We start from the raw sequence: 14,858 nt of genomic DNA, 5'->3' as shown, positions 1-14,858 counted from the left end.
CCATTATCAAAGTTACCATTACCTTTTTATTGGTAAGCTTTGCTTTAGGACACTGTTGCGGCGTTTGGGGTCAGCCGTAGCATTTTTTGCTTACAGTTTTCGTAAGAAATCCACTTTTCATCGTATGTCACAATGTTACTTCATTTCTGTATCGATTCAACAAGGCAACACAAGCTTCAAAACGTGTAGTTAGGCTCGGATTGGCTTCCACCATCTCTTTCAATTCCTTGTTGTGTGCGGGCGGTCTTTCGCATGGTTCGTTCTTCAAATCAAACTTTCCACCACGAATGCGTTTAAACCAAAATAGCACGGTGCGTTCTTTAGCTGTCCTCTCTCCAAACGCAACATTGATATTGCGAGCTGTTTCTGCCGCGTTAGTTTATCGCGCATCTTAAGTGTCTAAGTTGAATTAAAAAAATCAAAATTCGATAATCAAATAATCTATATTTTTTTTGTATAATTCACTCAAAAATCTCAAACCATTACGGTTCTACGTCAATTCGAAGAACCTATTACAATAAGATGGCAATTTTTAACCGACTTCAAAAAGGAGGAGGTTATCAATTCGATCGGTATTTTTTTTATGTATTTACACTGATTACTCTGAGATTTATGATCCGATTTACGTAATTTTTCTTTAGTTCGATGCAGAATAGATGCCATTTGATCCCATAAAAATTTTTTTACATAGTTATGCCCAGTTGTTTTCATTTTATGAAAACAACTCAATTACAATAAAAAAAGTTACACATTTTTTATGAAAATTTTTGTTTACCTCGATGATATAATTGTTTTTTGTGTCTTGATAGTATATTGATAGCTTTAAAGTCGATGCCAAGCCAAATGTAATAGTAAATACCTACACTCGCCACGCGTGAATTTGAGGGGGATAGCTTCGTCTAGAACAAAAGAACCCACGCGGACAGACACGCGTGGCCAGACAACCCTAATAATTACAGTAACTAAGCTATTTATAATATTTAGTTTTATTTTGTTTAGGGCTTGGTACCGACTTAAAACCTATCAATAGGTAGCACATATGAAGAATAGCATTTTAGTTATTTGATACTTTTCCGTTTTTTTTTTATGGAATAGTAGGACAAACGGGCGTACAGGTCACCTGGTGTTAAGTGATCACCGCCGCCCACATTCTCTTGCAACACCAGAGGAATCACAAGAGCGTTGCCGGCCTTTAAGGAAGGTGTACGCGCTTTTTTTGAAGGTACCCATGTCGTATTTCCTGGAAACACCGCACAAGGAAGCTCATTCCATAGCTTTGTAGTACGAGGGAGAAAGCTCCTTGAAAACCATACTGTGGAGGACCGCCACACATCCAGATGGTGGGGATGAAATCCTAACTTGTGGCGTGTCGTGCAAAGGTGGAATTCGGCGGCAGGAATCAGGTTAAACAGCTCTTCGGAACACTCCCCGTGATAAATGCGGTAGAAGACACACAATGATGCGACGTCTCTACGCAACGCCAAGAGATCCAGCGGTTCACAGAGCACTGAGTCCCCGACAATTCGAGCTGCTCTACGTTGCACGCGGTTAAATGGATCGAGCAGATACTGGGGTGCGCCAGACCAGAGATGACAGCAATACTCCATGTGTGGCCGGACCTGCGCTTTGTAGAGCGCTAGAATGTGGGCCGGCTTGAAGTATTGCCGTGCTCTATTGATGACGCCCAGCTTCTTCGAAGCCAATTTGGCTTTGCCCTCCAGATGGCCACGGAATTGGCAATCGCTCGTTTTTGAAGTCGGTTTTTTTGAACGTAGTTTTTTTTATACTTTACATATGTATTAATGTAAATAGTAATATATAATTGTATTAAAAATATGGGGCTAGACTAATATTTTGATGCTTGTCAATTAGTAAAAATAATACGTATCTTGAAATATGACTCAATAATACAATTATGTTTACAGTTTGTTCTTCGTGCCGAGATTATGTGTACGAATACTGCGCTATACGGACGACCGGACGATAAGGTAAGTGGAAGCTATTATACCTACTCATAAATTAACTGACCTTACTGAGTTTATGTGCAGTGTGCTGCCACCATATCTACTGGGAGCGTTTCTTGTATCATTTCTTCATTCTCAAAGCCCGATTGTTGCAACAGGTTTTTAAATTTTGATAAAATAAGTGACTTTACGATATTATCAAAGTTATGCGTTAAACAATTATTTCTAGCACTTCGGAAAAGTAGTGCTTGAAAGATAAGTGGCGAAAAATTAATTGTCAATCCTTACCCCCTTATTCATAATAGTCTGATAACTTAAGCATTGCTAATTCTCACTTTGTCTTCTTCTATTGACCATGTTTCATTGCCAATGTTTATGGTGGTAGTATACTTGGGGGATTGAATAGCTATTTATTATTTTATTCTTGAAGTCTAACTTCTACGGTGTTGAAAAGTAGAATTCCCAACATAATACTAACTTGACACCATTTTGGTTCTTGAATGTCCATATAGTTATTAAATATAAGATTTCTGTAAGCTATTTGAACCAAATAAACCTGTTAATTATTATTAACTAGGATTCAAATTCAAAGTGATTCAATAGATATACTCGTATGTATCTACACTTTATCATTTATTTAAATTGGGTCAGTAAAAAATATAAATAAGTATTAAGAAAAAACAAAAATCGAGTTATTAGGACGGAAGGTGTAATAGTCTACACAGTTTTTTATATGAGAGGAGACAAACGGGCAAGAGACTCACATTATAGGAAGTGGTGAGGTGACTACCCAAAACCAGGAGTCAAGAGATACGTTGCCAGCCTTTAAGGAAGGAAGCTGAAGTGAGTATGCTCTTTTCCGGAAGGTCCTTAAGTCGTATCTGTTGGGGAAAACAGCAGTCGGTAATTGATTCCCCAAATTGGCTGTGCGAGGCAAGAAATTTCATTTAAAACACGCGGTTGTGACCAGTAATTGTAATCAGACGTCAACGTAATGCAGGTGGTATTTTGCATTTTGACGTAAAGTCTGGTGGTGAAATGCAGCCGATGGAATCACCCGAACAGCTCCTCTGAGCACTTCCCATGATAAATACGGTAATAGAAGACACTATAAATAATAAATTAAACTATTATGTATACATTGTGTCATGTGAATTTAATGCTTAAGATAAATAAAAGGATTCTCTTCGACATGGTTATCGACTCACTCTAAACAGCGCTCGTGAGCACGACGCATGGACTAACATTCGCTATTCTTCTAGTGTTGCAACCATGATCACTTTTATTTGTCCTATTCTATAAAAAACCCTTTTGCAAAACAAATATAAGTTTATGACGTTCAGGACCCTGCCGTAACAAACCTCCCTCCGATAGTGCCGAGGGCAGCCCTGACCGTACCAAGAGTATTTCTGCATTTAAATGTATCCACTATTAGAGGTAAGTATGATAAGTCAACCGCTTGTCAATAAGTAGATTGAAATGAAGAAAGAAGTAGAATAAATTGTAAATCTCTTTAATATAATAATATATAGATTACTTCTTATTGTAAATCTTTTGTTATTTATCTAAAAAGGCATAATTTTAACAACCATGTTATGTTTGGACCGTACTGAGGAGTACGTAGTACGGACGCTGCTTCAAACTTCTGCTGGCAGGTGAGTCTACTAATACAAGTAAATAAATTACTAAATATCCTTATCCTTGTTTTATTAACTAGCGGTTTCGATTTTCCTGACACAATAATTGGAACAGGCTATCGAAATTAAGGGTAGCCTCACCTATGTTTTTTTTTAAAACCAAAAACCTTCATTTCCACGCTACGATAACAGTACGCTGGCTGACGTAACAGTACTCAACTTTGTATTTACTGCTTTCTGCAACCAATATCCAAAATTGTATAACACGCCACAAATTAAAACACCATTTTCTACTAAGCTACGACGATAACTACAGGTTTTGCTTCAATATTATATTATTATGCATGTACTTTTACTTACCCAATATAAAAGTGAGCCCGTAGTGGACAGTTGTATTTTTTTTAGTTTTTACTTCTGCCGCCAATTCCAAGCTTCAAGCTGAATGTTAAAAAAATCAAACAAAACTGACTTCAAACATAACATGCATGCCATATGGCGGGTGTGATTAAAATAATTATATATCAATAACAATGTATATGGAAGCTGTTTTTAAACTTGTATAGTAAAAAATGTTTGAAAAATTTATTTATCGCGTCATGTCTATTTTGTTATTTGATGTAAAGTGTCCTCTTCTACATCCTTAGATCTACGACAAAGACCACAAACCCTCGCACATGGTGGACGCCGCAGACGGGAACAACTCCAATTGGATACGGTTCATAAACTGCTCTCTCAAAGTCTGCAGGAAGAAACAGGGGGTAGAAGCCATTTAGCCCTACTTAAAAGACGACTAGAACTCAATTAGAAGTCAAAGTTATGAAAGCAGAATTAAGCAAATTAACATCGAAACTTATAATAAATCACATAATAAAACTGAAGTAAATATAGAGAAGATATACATATAAAAAAAGTATTAAATATTCTTTATCTACAATCTACAACGTAAACATAATATCACAAATAGAAGACGTGATTATATAGAACAAACAACCAACTAACTTAATAAAAAAAACGTAAAGGAAGAAGAAAATAAACTATCTTGCAAGCCGCCAAGTACCTGAACCAATTTATTTTTGATCTAGAAGTTTACGTTCATATAAAGATACTAAGGGCAGAAAGGTCTTCTTCATCTTGTTGGAATAACTAATGAAAACTTAAACGAGGAGCACCTGTGCTTACGTTACATGACACAACTGTTTAATATTATAATACTGGAAATAAAAGAGCCGCACAAAAAAGGGAATCCACAAGACATAGGAAAATTCAGAGCTATAAGTCTAACGGCGAGTATATTCATACTCCTTGCGCAGGTTGGTTTTAAGTTTAAGTTCATCAGTTACATACATAGGTGTACATAGCTTTTATCGAGCAGAGCCTTCGAGAGTTTTAGTCATTTCGCCACATGGAATGCACTGAAACTATTAAATATCGGCAGCACAAACATAGATAATATTATGAAAAAATTACACCTATGGTAAATAGGAACAAAAAAAAGTTAAACTTGAATCAAGAGCACAAGAAAGAAGCATTTTAAATGTTGGTGAAATACAAAAAATTTGGAGCTGTTCAATTTGAAATATGACTACGGGAACAGATGCACTCACAAAGGACTTACAGTTAAAATATCAATGGGCTGTCATATAGCTCGACTAACAGATGGTTGGTGGACTGTAAGTATAGTGGAAGGCAAGAATTAGAGATTAAAAGAAAAGTTGGCAGACCAGAAAGACAGTGGACTGACGATATATCAGATATTGCTGGAATAGACTCGATGCAACTGTGCAAAAACACAGGAACATGAAAAAATATTGTCGACGTCTTAGGAGGGGCTCGACCCAAAAAGTCGTTCCCACCCGTGAAGTCCCAAACTTATAACAAATAAATAACAACTAATACTTCAAATGTAACTTGTTTTTAATTTCTATTTATTTTTTATATGGTATTCATTAATTTCAAGCGAAAACTTGGCAAAATTGTTGAGGCAACCGATTATTTTTATTTTATTTTAGCACAGTGACAATTGTACTTTGTAATATTCTTGTTGTCCTAACATCATTGTTAGTGCTAATTATCTTAGTATTTTCCTGACACTATTGATGATCGGATATTATCCTATTTGATCACTTTGTAAATACCGTGATTGGATATTTTGAAGGGCTCTGTTTAATTTACTAAGATATACAGCGAAAAGATAGAGTAGGTCCTAGTGAGCCGTCATGGCAGCGTTCGTAAGACACTCATTCAGTTGATGGTTCACATTTAATTGCAAAGTACTTACTTTTTATTTAAACGATTTAATTTAAACGAGTTAATATGCATATTATGTTAATCATTAAATTTCCTTTCAATATTTGTGTAAGAAAGTAATGTGACATGTTATGTTATTTCTTAGGCGGCGAAACAGCTTTTGGCATTCCACTTTTCGCCCTCTGAGATACAGCACGACAGAATACGAAGGTTATAGATAAGGATACTTAGATTTTTTATTTTTTTATTATTTTAATTGACTGCTTTCTTTAAGAATAGTTAATTTCTATTTAAATATTTTAGCACAATCAGAACTATTCCCCGCAATACGGAGCTGATGGTGTACTACGGGAGTGAGTTCGCACATCGCCTGCACGTCGATATCGGTCGATATAACTCACCTGTAGACGTAATTTGGTAATTAAATCCAATTATCTTATGTTTCAAAACGTAGTATAATACAATACAGTTACATAAAAAAATTAAATGGATAAATATGAGAAACTTACTCCTAATGTTTGTAAATACCTACTAAACATATTTCGTTGATATTTTCTATGATCCCTCACTTCTAGGGATGAGGTGACACGTTGGAGGGGGGTAGTGCAGGACCGATCATCGTAAAGATCTTTGGGGGAGGCCTTTGTCCAGCAGTGGATGACTTCCGGCGGATATGATGATGATGTTGATGATGTATTAGTCTCTTTTCTTCATGCCACCTACTCAGTATATATCCAATAGATATTATAAATAAAGTATTCTGCTCTCCGCGAGATTGCAAATGGATCACCAGCTTCCAATAAAAACAACACCAAAACACAGACTTGAATAAATAAAATATCAAAAAAAATATTTTAGTCTTATTGACAATTGCATAATAAAGATATGGGCACTAAACTTAAGTTAGGTTATGTAAATGAATGTGTATTATTTAATCTGATATTTTGCATTACATAATTTATACAGAACCTCACGACTAATAATAATAAAAGAAAATCCACAACCGTGCTTGATCTGTTAGTAACTCAATGCGAATGCATAGCATCAAAATCAAAAATCAAAAATTTATTTATTTAGCGTTTTAGTAAATAGTATTTGAAGGACTTCCCTCTATTTAATAGTAAAATGTTCAAAGTACGATATTTAGATAACAATCAAATTACAGCAAGCGAAGTTTAATTATCTATTCATATGATATACTATACTATAATTACAACAAAAATTAAATTAATATATATTTTTAGAACACACTTTTACACAATTTTAATCATATTATAATTAACTTAGCAAGTTTTCAGTTTCTAAATAATTAAGAGTTTTCAGCCATTTCGTAACGCTAGTTTTACATTCCCTACATGTCTTTGTATATATATTTAAGATTTTATTTGCGGTATTGTATAATTTAGTAGCCTGTGCATCAAATTGTTTAGACGAAAATTTAGTTTTACTAAATTTACATTTAATTACTATATATTTTTTACGTTTATTTAAAATCAAAGGATCTATAGATTTACTTTTGTGTATTTTTAGTATGCATTGCAATATATATAATTTTCTTACGGATAAAAGGTCCGCATCTTCATATAATTTTGTGGTATCATACAGACGATTTTTGCTTAGCATATATTTAATTATTGCTCTCTGTGCTCGTTCTATGCTTGATGAATTGAGTTTTTAAGGTATCCCCCCAGATTCTTATACAATATAGAAGGATAGATTGTATCAGAGATGTATATATACTTAATAAGTTTGATATCACAGACGTTACGTAGGCGTTTGAATATCCAGATCAATTTTCTGGCTCTATTGACAACTACATTTAACTGAGGATACCATGATAAATTTTTGTCTATAATTATTCCTAGGTATTTGGTGGTGTTTACTCTTTCAAGTTTAGTGCACAGACAGTTTTCTATATATGCCATGTCACATGTATGAACAGATAAGGTAAAAATTTTATTAGGTTGAGTAGAATCTTTTATTGAAAATGTAATATAATTTGTTTTCGTTAAATTTAAAGTAAGAATGTTAATTTTAAGCCAGTTTTGTACTAAGAGTAGTCCTTTCTCTGACAAAGAAAAGACCTCCGCCCAACTGTTTCCATGAAATGCAAGGCAGTGTCGTCGGCATAAGAGAAAACTTGTCCATTTTATATTTTTAAATTTGTAAGGTCGTTCGTCGTAATATACATTAAAAATAGCGTAGGTCCGAGAACACTACCCTGAGGAATGCCGTATGATGTAGAATATTTAACAGAACTAAAAATTTTTTTATTAATTTTTCACGTTGTGCTCGATTATAAAGGTAATCAGTCAGTAAATTTAAAAAGTTACCTCTTATACCTACTTTACTTATATATAATTTTTTCAATTTTACGCAAAAGTAGGGGAATAGAAACGGTGCCAAAGCCTTTTTTAGGTCAAGAAAAATACTTAGAGTTTTTTTAATTCCATCCACATATTTTGTTACCTCTTGAGTAAGATCTTGAATAGCATCCTCAGTGCTGACTCCCTCACGATAGCCATACTGGGATGTAGACAACAAACCATACGTATTTAAGTATTTGATTATTCTGGTATTTATAATCTTTTCTAATATTTCAGAGAGAACTGTTAAGACGGAAAAAGGCCGATAGTTATTAACATCCTCTTTAGACCCACCCTTATGTACAGGATGTACAATGGAGCATTTAGTTCTTGTGGAAAAATACCTTGAGCGAGTGAGAGTGAACAAAGTTGTGTGATTATAGGAGTAAGTTCGCCATTTTAATAAACTTGCTTGGGATATTGCCATAGCCCGAGGCAGTCTCTGGTTTTAAGTTTGATATAATTGTTGCTACTTCTGATGGCTCGGGTTCTAGTATTCCAATTGTATTTGCTTGTGATGGAAGTTGGTTAAAATATTGCTGTACAATATGAGGAGGTGTTTAGATTCCAATAGCTAAAGATTTTCCAACGTTAACGAAATAATTGTTTAGAAAGCAAGCTGATTCAGTGGGAGTAGGTTTTAACTGTGTAAGTTCTATATTTTGTTGTTTGTTTATTTAAATTAGTTATAATTTTGATACTATTCCAAAGTGACTTATTGTTAGATTAAGATTTATTAAGTATTTCGCTTTCGTATTTACGTCTTAGTTGCTTCACTAAATTATTGCTAAAGTTAAAAGCTAAATTATCGTCGGTAAGTTATTCTGAGTATTTCATTCATCACTTCTTAGCTGTTGCTGTAATTTATTTTTGGTTCTAATGCATTTTAAAATGCCTGGTGTTATCCAAGGTTTTATTATTTTTTTGTTACTCGAAATTCTTACCAATTTTGTATTTTTGTTAAGACCATATTGTTTGTATTTGAGTAATTCTTGTGTAAATGTATTAGGGTCTTTTATTTTTAATATATCTGGATTATATTTTTCTTGCAGGGTCTGAAGTGATTCTTCATAATTGATAACAGATTTCATTTTAGACGTGGTACAATCTTTTATTTGTTTTCGATATAGATAAATAATAGTCATTTTATGGTCCGTAATTGTAGTGTTTAGAACTCCTATAAAAGTATTAAATCGGGAAGGAAGGTTAATATATTATATGGTCTAAACAACTATTTTTTCTGGTATCAAATTTATGACTACCTATGTGAAGCCAATGCATCTAAATATGAATAAAAGTATTTGTCACTGTACCCTTCAATAATATTTATATTTATATCTCCTGTAATTATGACATTAGATTTTAGATGGGATGAATCTAGATAGGCGTTTAATGAAGTTATAAAATTATCGGGTTTCTTTTCTACTGGCGGCCGGTATATACAAATTAGTGTCACTCTAGATACAGGGCTTCGCAATACGATCTCAAGGCAGGAAGCTCCATCCAAAGCAACTTCTTTGACACTATGTTCTAATGTTTTTTCTACAAATACCACAACACCATCATTTCGGTTTACTTTTCTATCAGTGTTATAAGTAAAATAGTAGGGTTTCTGTGGAACTGGTTTTTAGGGATTTATTCTGCATTCAGTTAAAACTATTACGTCAGTATTTCTTTTTAGCATACTTATATTAATATCTAAGTCATCTAAGTTCGATGTGTTATAAAAGCTTCTTATATTTTGGGTTACGACGGAGAGGAATAAAGCTTCCCTCGGAGTCTTTTTACTAAAATACTCAATAGAACATTGTTGAGCTGTGATGTTATTTGTCAGGCTATCTAAATCTTCCAACAGAGTTATTGTATTATTATCCATTAAAGGTGTTTTTGTTATAATAGGTGTAAATCTTTAATTGTATATTAAGCATCATACTATTATTTCTGTAGTGATTTATACTTTGGTTTATTTTAGTTATTGGCTTAAGTATGGTATTTTATTAATTTTAGTATGTTTGGTACTCTTATATAAATTATTACACTTTTGTATGCTGTAAAGTATTTTAAGTATTATTATAAGTATAGTTACGAAAATCCAGAAATTCATTCATTCCACAGTGGCTGTAATTGAGCTTCGGCCTTAATCCATATAGTTTTTGAGTTGTCTTCTTTTTTCAAGTAGAGTATAGCATAGTCAAGTTAAAACTACGTCACTGTTCGGTACCTACCTACTTATATATAATATACCTTTAAAAATTTCAAAATAAACTTCGTGAAAGCAAGACTCGTCAGTTTCCGTGATGCAGTCCAACTCGTAGAAATACCACATTCTCCTGAGTAGAAACTATAAAAACAGAGCGAATGAGAATAAGAACCGCCAACTGGCTGTATGGACTCGAACCCCTTGCCTGTCATGTCAACCAAAACAAGAACCATCAACTGCTGTTACATTGACATGAATTAAAGTGTTAGACTAACTAATTGCCCCTTCAGCCATTGTATAAACTTCTAAACTAATATAATAAAGAGGAAACATTTGTGTTTTTGTATGAATGTTTGTAATATTTTCACACAACAACTGCTGGACCAATTTCAAAAATTCTTTGACCATTAGAAAGCTGCATCTTCACTGAGTGACATAGGCATTATTACATTTTGCAAAAAAAAAATAGGGATCCCTAATAAAAATTCAATAATATAACCCAAGGTGTAAAAAAAAAGTCATAAAACTCTGTCATCGCGTGTGCTGCGGAAAGTATTGATGATAGAACAAAAAAGTGTTGAACAGTATTATAGAATGTACCAGTATCTACAAAAAAGTCCGTGATACCATATGTCCAACTACTGTGGTTATGCCACTATAACTAGCATTTACATTTTAAAAGATCATATAAGTGCCTGCACTAATAAAACCATATTATTCACACCTCTGCAATAAAGAAAATTATGCATTAATAAAATAATAACTAACTGAAATAAAACATTTATGTTAGCAAAAATAAATGTATAGTCCGACTTACTAGACTTTCCACTACAGTGAGATCTTTATCTAAGCGAGTGGAACCGCGGGGCATTCGAATTCAAATTCAAATATTTTTATTCAAAATAGGATGTGAAATCACTTATTGAAAGTCAAAAAACTACCACCTATTCCAAAATGAATGGCTCTATGCTAGAATTGCTAGTATGTTATAAATTTCTCGATTCCAACAAAAACACATACATTTCAAAATCTTCTTATTCTAAAATTTATAATTTTTTAGTGATTTTAGTTCATTATAAAATAAAGAATATTGATCGCTATATTTTATTTCTGTAATAGCTGGGCCCAAATATTGTCAATCCACTTTACTTAATCTAACCAAAATTACCTGCACGAATCGTCGGGGAGCGAATACTTTGTGAACGGCTCGAATGTTTTGGCATCGTGTAGAGACTTCGCTTCATTGAGTTTGTGATATAAAGTGATAGCGCTATATTTCACAACATACACATATATCTTCAGAATAGCGCGTCCCCTAACTTAAAAGAACGGTAAGTTGTATGTATCTGATGTTAAAAGCTAGATAGTAAAGGCGGTGGTAATTACTTGCAATCAGCAGCTAAACCATTCGTTTTTCCTTCTCATCCATAAAAAAATAAAATCACATTAAAATGGCCTATGAAAAATTTCCTAAAATAAGCTTCTGGTGAACTGATGCGCCCTCCACGTACTTTATGTGAATGAAGGTTATCTGTCCTATCGTACCTTAGTACATTATTATTTTTTAGACACTAAACCAAATAGTACTTGCAAATAACTTACTAAGTAGCCCATCCAAAGTAATATACGATGACATAGGTAACAACGAAGTATGATTTTTTTTTATTCAATATAATTTTGTACTTTACAGATAAACGACTAGCAGCTTGTTATGAGCAGTACGTTAAAATGTATGCAGAACTGATCAATCCATGTAATAAGAGTGGAACTACGTTGAAGCAATCTGTTGATTTGAAGAAAAAAAAAAGAAAATTATTCCAGTTAAAAAGTCGAATTCGAGGAATGTCTATGGACCAACGCACAATCAAAGTATTACTTCGAAGAGAACTAATAAAATACATTCAGTTATTAAGTCTAATATCAGTATCGTAAGTGAAAAAACAATCAATCTTTTGAATTGAAAGAACTTAACACAATATATAGAGGTAAAAAGTCTCAATCGGATAATATTACTCGAACAACACCCAACGAACGTGATGCTTCACCGGAACATAATACATGTGATATGACTGAATCCAGTAAAGTTAGCGGAAAAACGTCCAATGAATGCGGTTATTTAAGGCAACGTTCAGGTCAAAACAATTGTGAAAAACCATACTCACGCGCTGATTGTAGTCAGAGTATTACTGAATCTGGTCATTTGACAAATCACAAAAGAGTACATACTGGCGATAAGCCTTACCCATGTGATGTATGTAGAAAGAGTTTCAATGTGTCTAGTGCTTTGGAGAGACATAGTAGAATACATACCGGTGATAAACCTTACCCGTGCAATGTATGTGGTAAGAGTTTCAATGAATCTGGTCATTTGAAGACGCATAGTAGAATACATACCGGTAATAAACCTTTCCCGTGCAATGTATGTGGTAAGAGTTTCAATGTGTCTAGTATTTTGAAAAGACATAGTAGAATACATACCGGTGATAAACCTTACCCGTGCAATGTATGTGGTAAGAGTTTCAATGTGGCTAGTTCTTTAAAGACACACAGTGGAATACATACCGGTGATAAACCTTACCCGTGCAATGTATGTGGTAAGAGTTTCAGTAAGTCTGGTCATTTGAAGACACACAGTAGAATACATATGGTTTAAGACATTTATTGTTCCATAAAGGAATTTCCACTTAAATGGAACTTACAGGCTATTTTATAAAAAGTGGGTAACAAAATTGCACCTTACAGCGTACAGGAAATTATAAAGTAATTAAAATAGGCTAATTAGTTAAGTATAGCTTATATACATTTTTAATTTCTAATACAAATATTAAATAAAAATTATAATACTAGTGGGTAGTTTTAAAACACCATCGCATCAAAATCATACCGACCCGGGCCGGTCGACGTCAACAGTCGACGCGAGCCAAGGTTGAGTCACAACTCACTACACTAGATTACGTAGATTCATCGATAACGAGTTACTAGAAGTCTCAACAGGAAATATTATTTCTATTCAATGGGTTGACAATTAATTTCAAGATATTTCTATTTATGTTTCAGTTTTATTGCTTAAATGGGCCTTTAGGAGTTTTTTAAAAATGTGCATACTATTGCATTCTTTAATATTTTTAGGAAGCTTATTATACAGTTCAACACTTTCAAAAGTTATATTTCGTTTACCATAATTAGTTCTGGGTTGGCATAAGATTAAATTATTGGCACTTCTTAATCGTTGTAATTGGGGATATTTATTTTTTATTATTAAGGTTATGTTTGAATGTATTTCTTTTGATAATAATTTTCGGATTAAGATACAAGTGTAGTATTTGTAGGTATTAGTTATGTTCATTAATTTTGTTTCTTTATATATTTTTTCTGATGATGTTAAGAAATCATAGTTAAATAATACTTTGATCAATTTGTTTTGCGCCGTTTGTAGTACTTTAAGATTGGTATCAGCTGCTGATCCCCAGACTTGGATTAGGTAAACTAAGTGTGGCTTTATAAGGGAGTTATAGATTAAATAACGAACTTTATGTGGCAGGCAACGTACAATACTGCGAAGGGCTCCAGTTAGAGATACTAATTTTGTTTTAATATTTTTAATATGTGGTTTCCATGTAAGCCTATTATCTAAACTTAAACCTAAATATTTTTCGGAATCGGACCTACTTATAGTAATATTATTTATTTTTAGCTGTTCAAAGTAATTAATTTTTTTATTTTTAGGTGAAAATATTACATAGTGGGTTTTGTTTATATTAAGGGTAAGCAAATTACATTGAAACCAGATATTAAGTATGTTAAGATCATTTTGGGCGTCTCGAATTATGTCTTCAATTTTATTTCCATAATAAAACAAGGTGGTATCATCGGCATATAGCGACAGTTCTCCTTTAAGGGCTAGTTTACTTATATTGTTTATATAAACCAGGAATAATATGTATCCAAGAATCGAGCCTTGAGGAACTCCATAAGTTATTAATTTTTGTTTGCTTTGGTATTCACCGATCTTCACCACTTGAAAACGGTCAGTTAGATATGATTCAAAGATTTTGTGAGCGTAATCGGTGATACCTATATCTTTTAATTTGTCCAGGAGAATTTTGTGGCTAACCGTGTCGAAGGCTTTTTTTAGATCTATGAATATGCCCAGAGCAATTTTTCTGCCGTCTATATTATTTTTTATTTTAGTAACTAAGTCAACAGTGGCAGATAATGTATTGGATTTTGATCTAAATCCGTATTCTTTAGGGTATAGATAATCAATGGAGCCCAAGTAGGATTCTAGCCGATTGTATATAATTTTCTCAAAGATTTTGGATAATACTGGGAGTACAGAAATGGGTCGATAATTACCAGGATCTGTTTTGGTTCCTGATTTATAAATAGGAGTCACTTTGGCTATTTTGAGAGACGCAGGGAAACTACCACTTTCTAAATAAAT

Source organism: Leptidea sinapis, chromosome 13 (assembly GCF_905404315.1).
Source record: "Leptidea sinapis chromosome 13, ilLepSina1.1, whole genome shotgun sequence".
In the NCBI taxonomy this organism is placed as follows: domain Eukaryota; kingdom Metazoa; phylum Arthropoda; class Insecta; order Lepidoptera; family Pieridae; genus Leptidea; species Leptidea sinapis.
Note: the sequence above shows the minus strand (reverse complement) of the source record.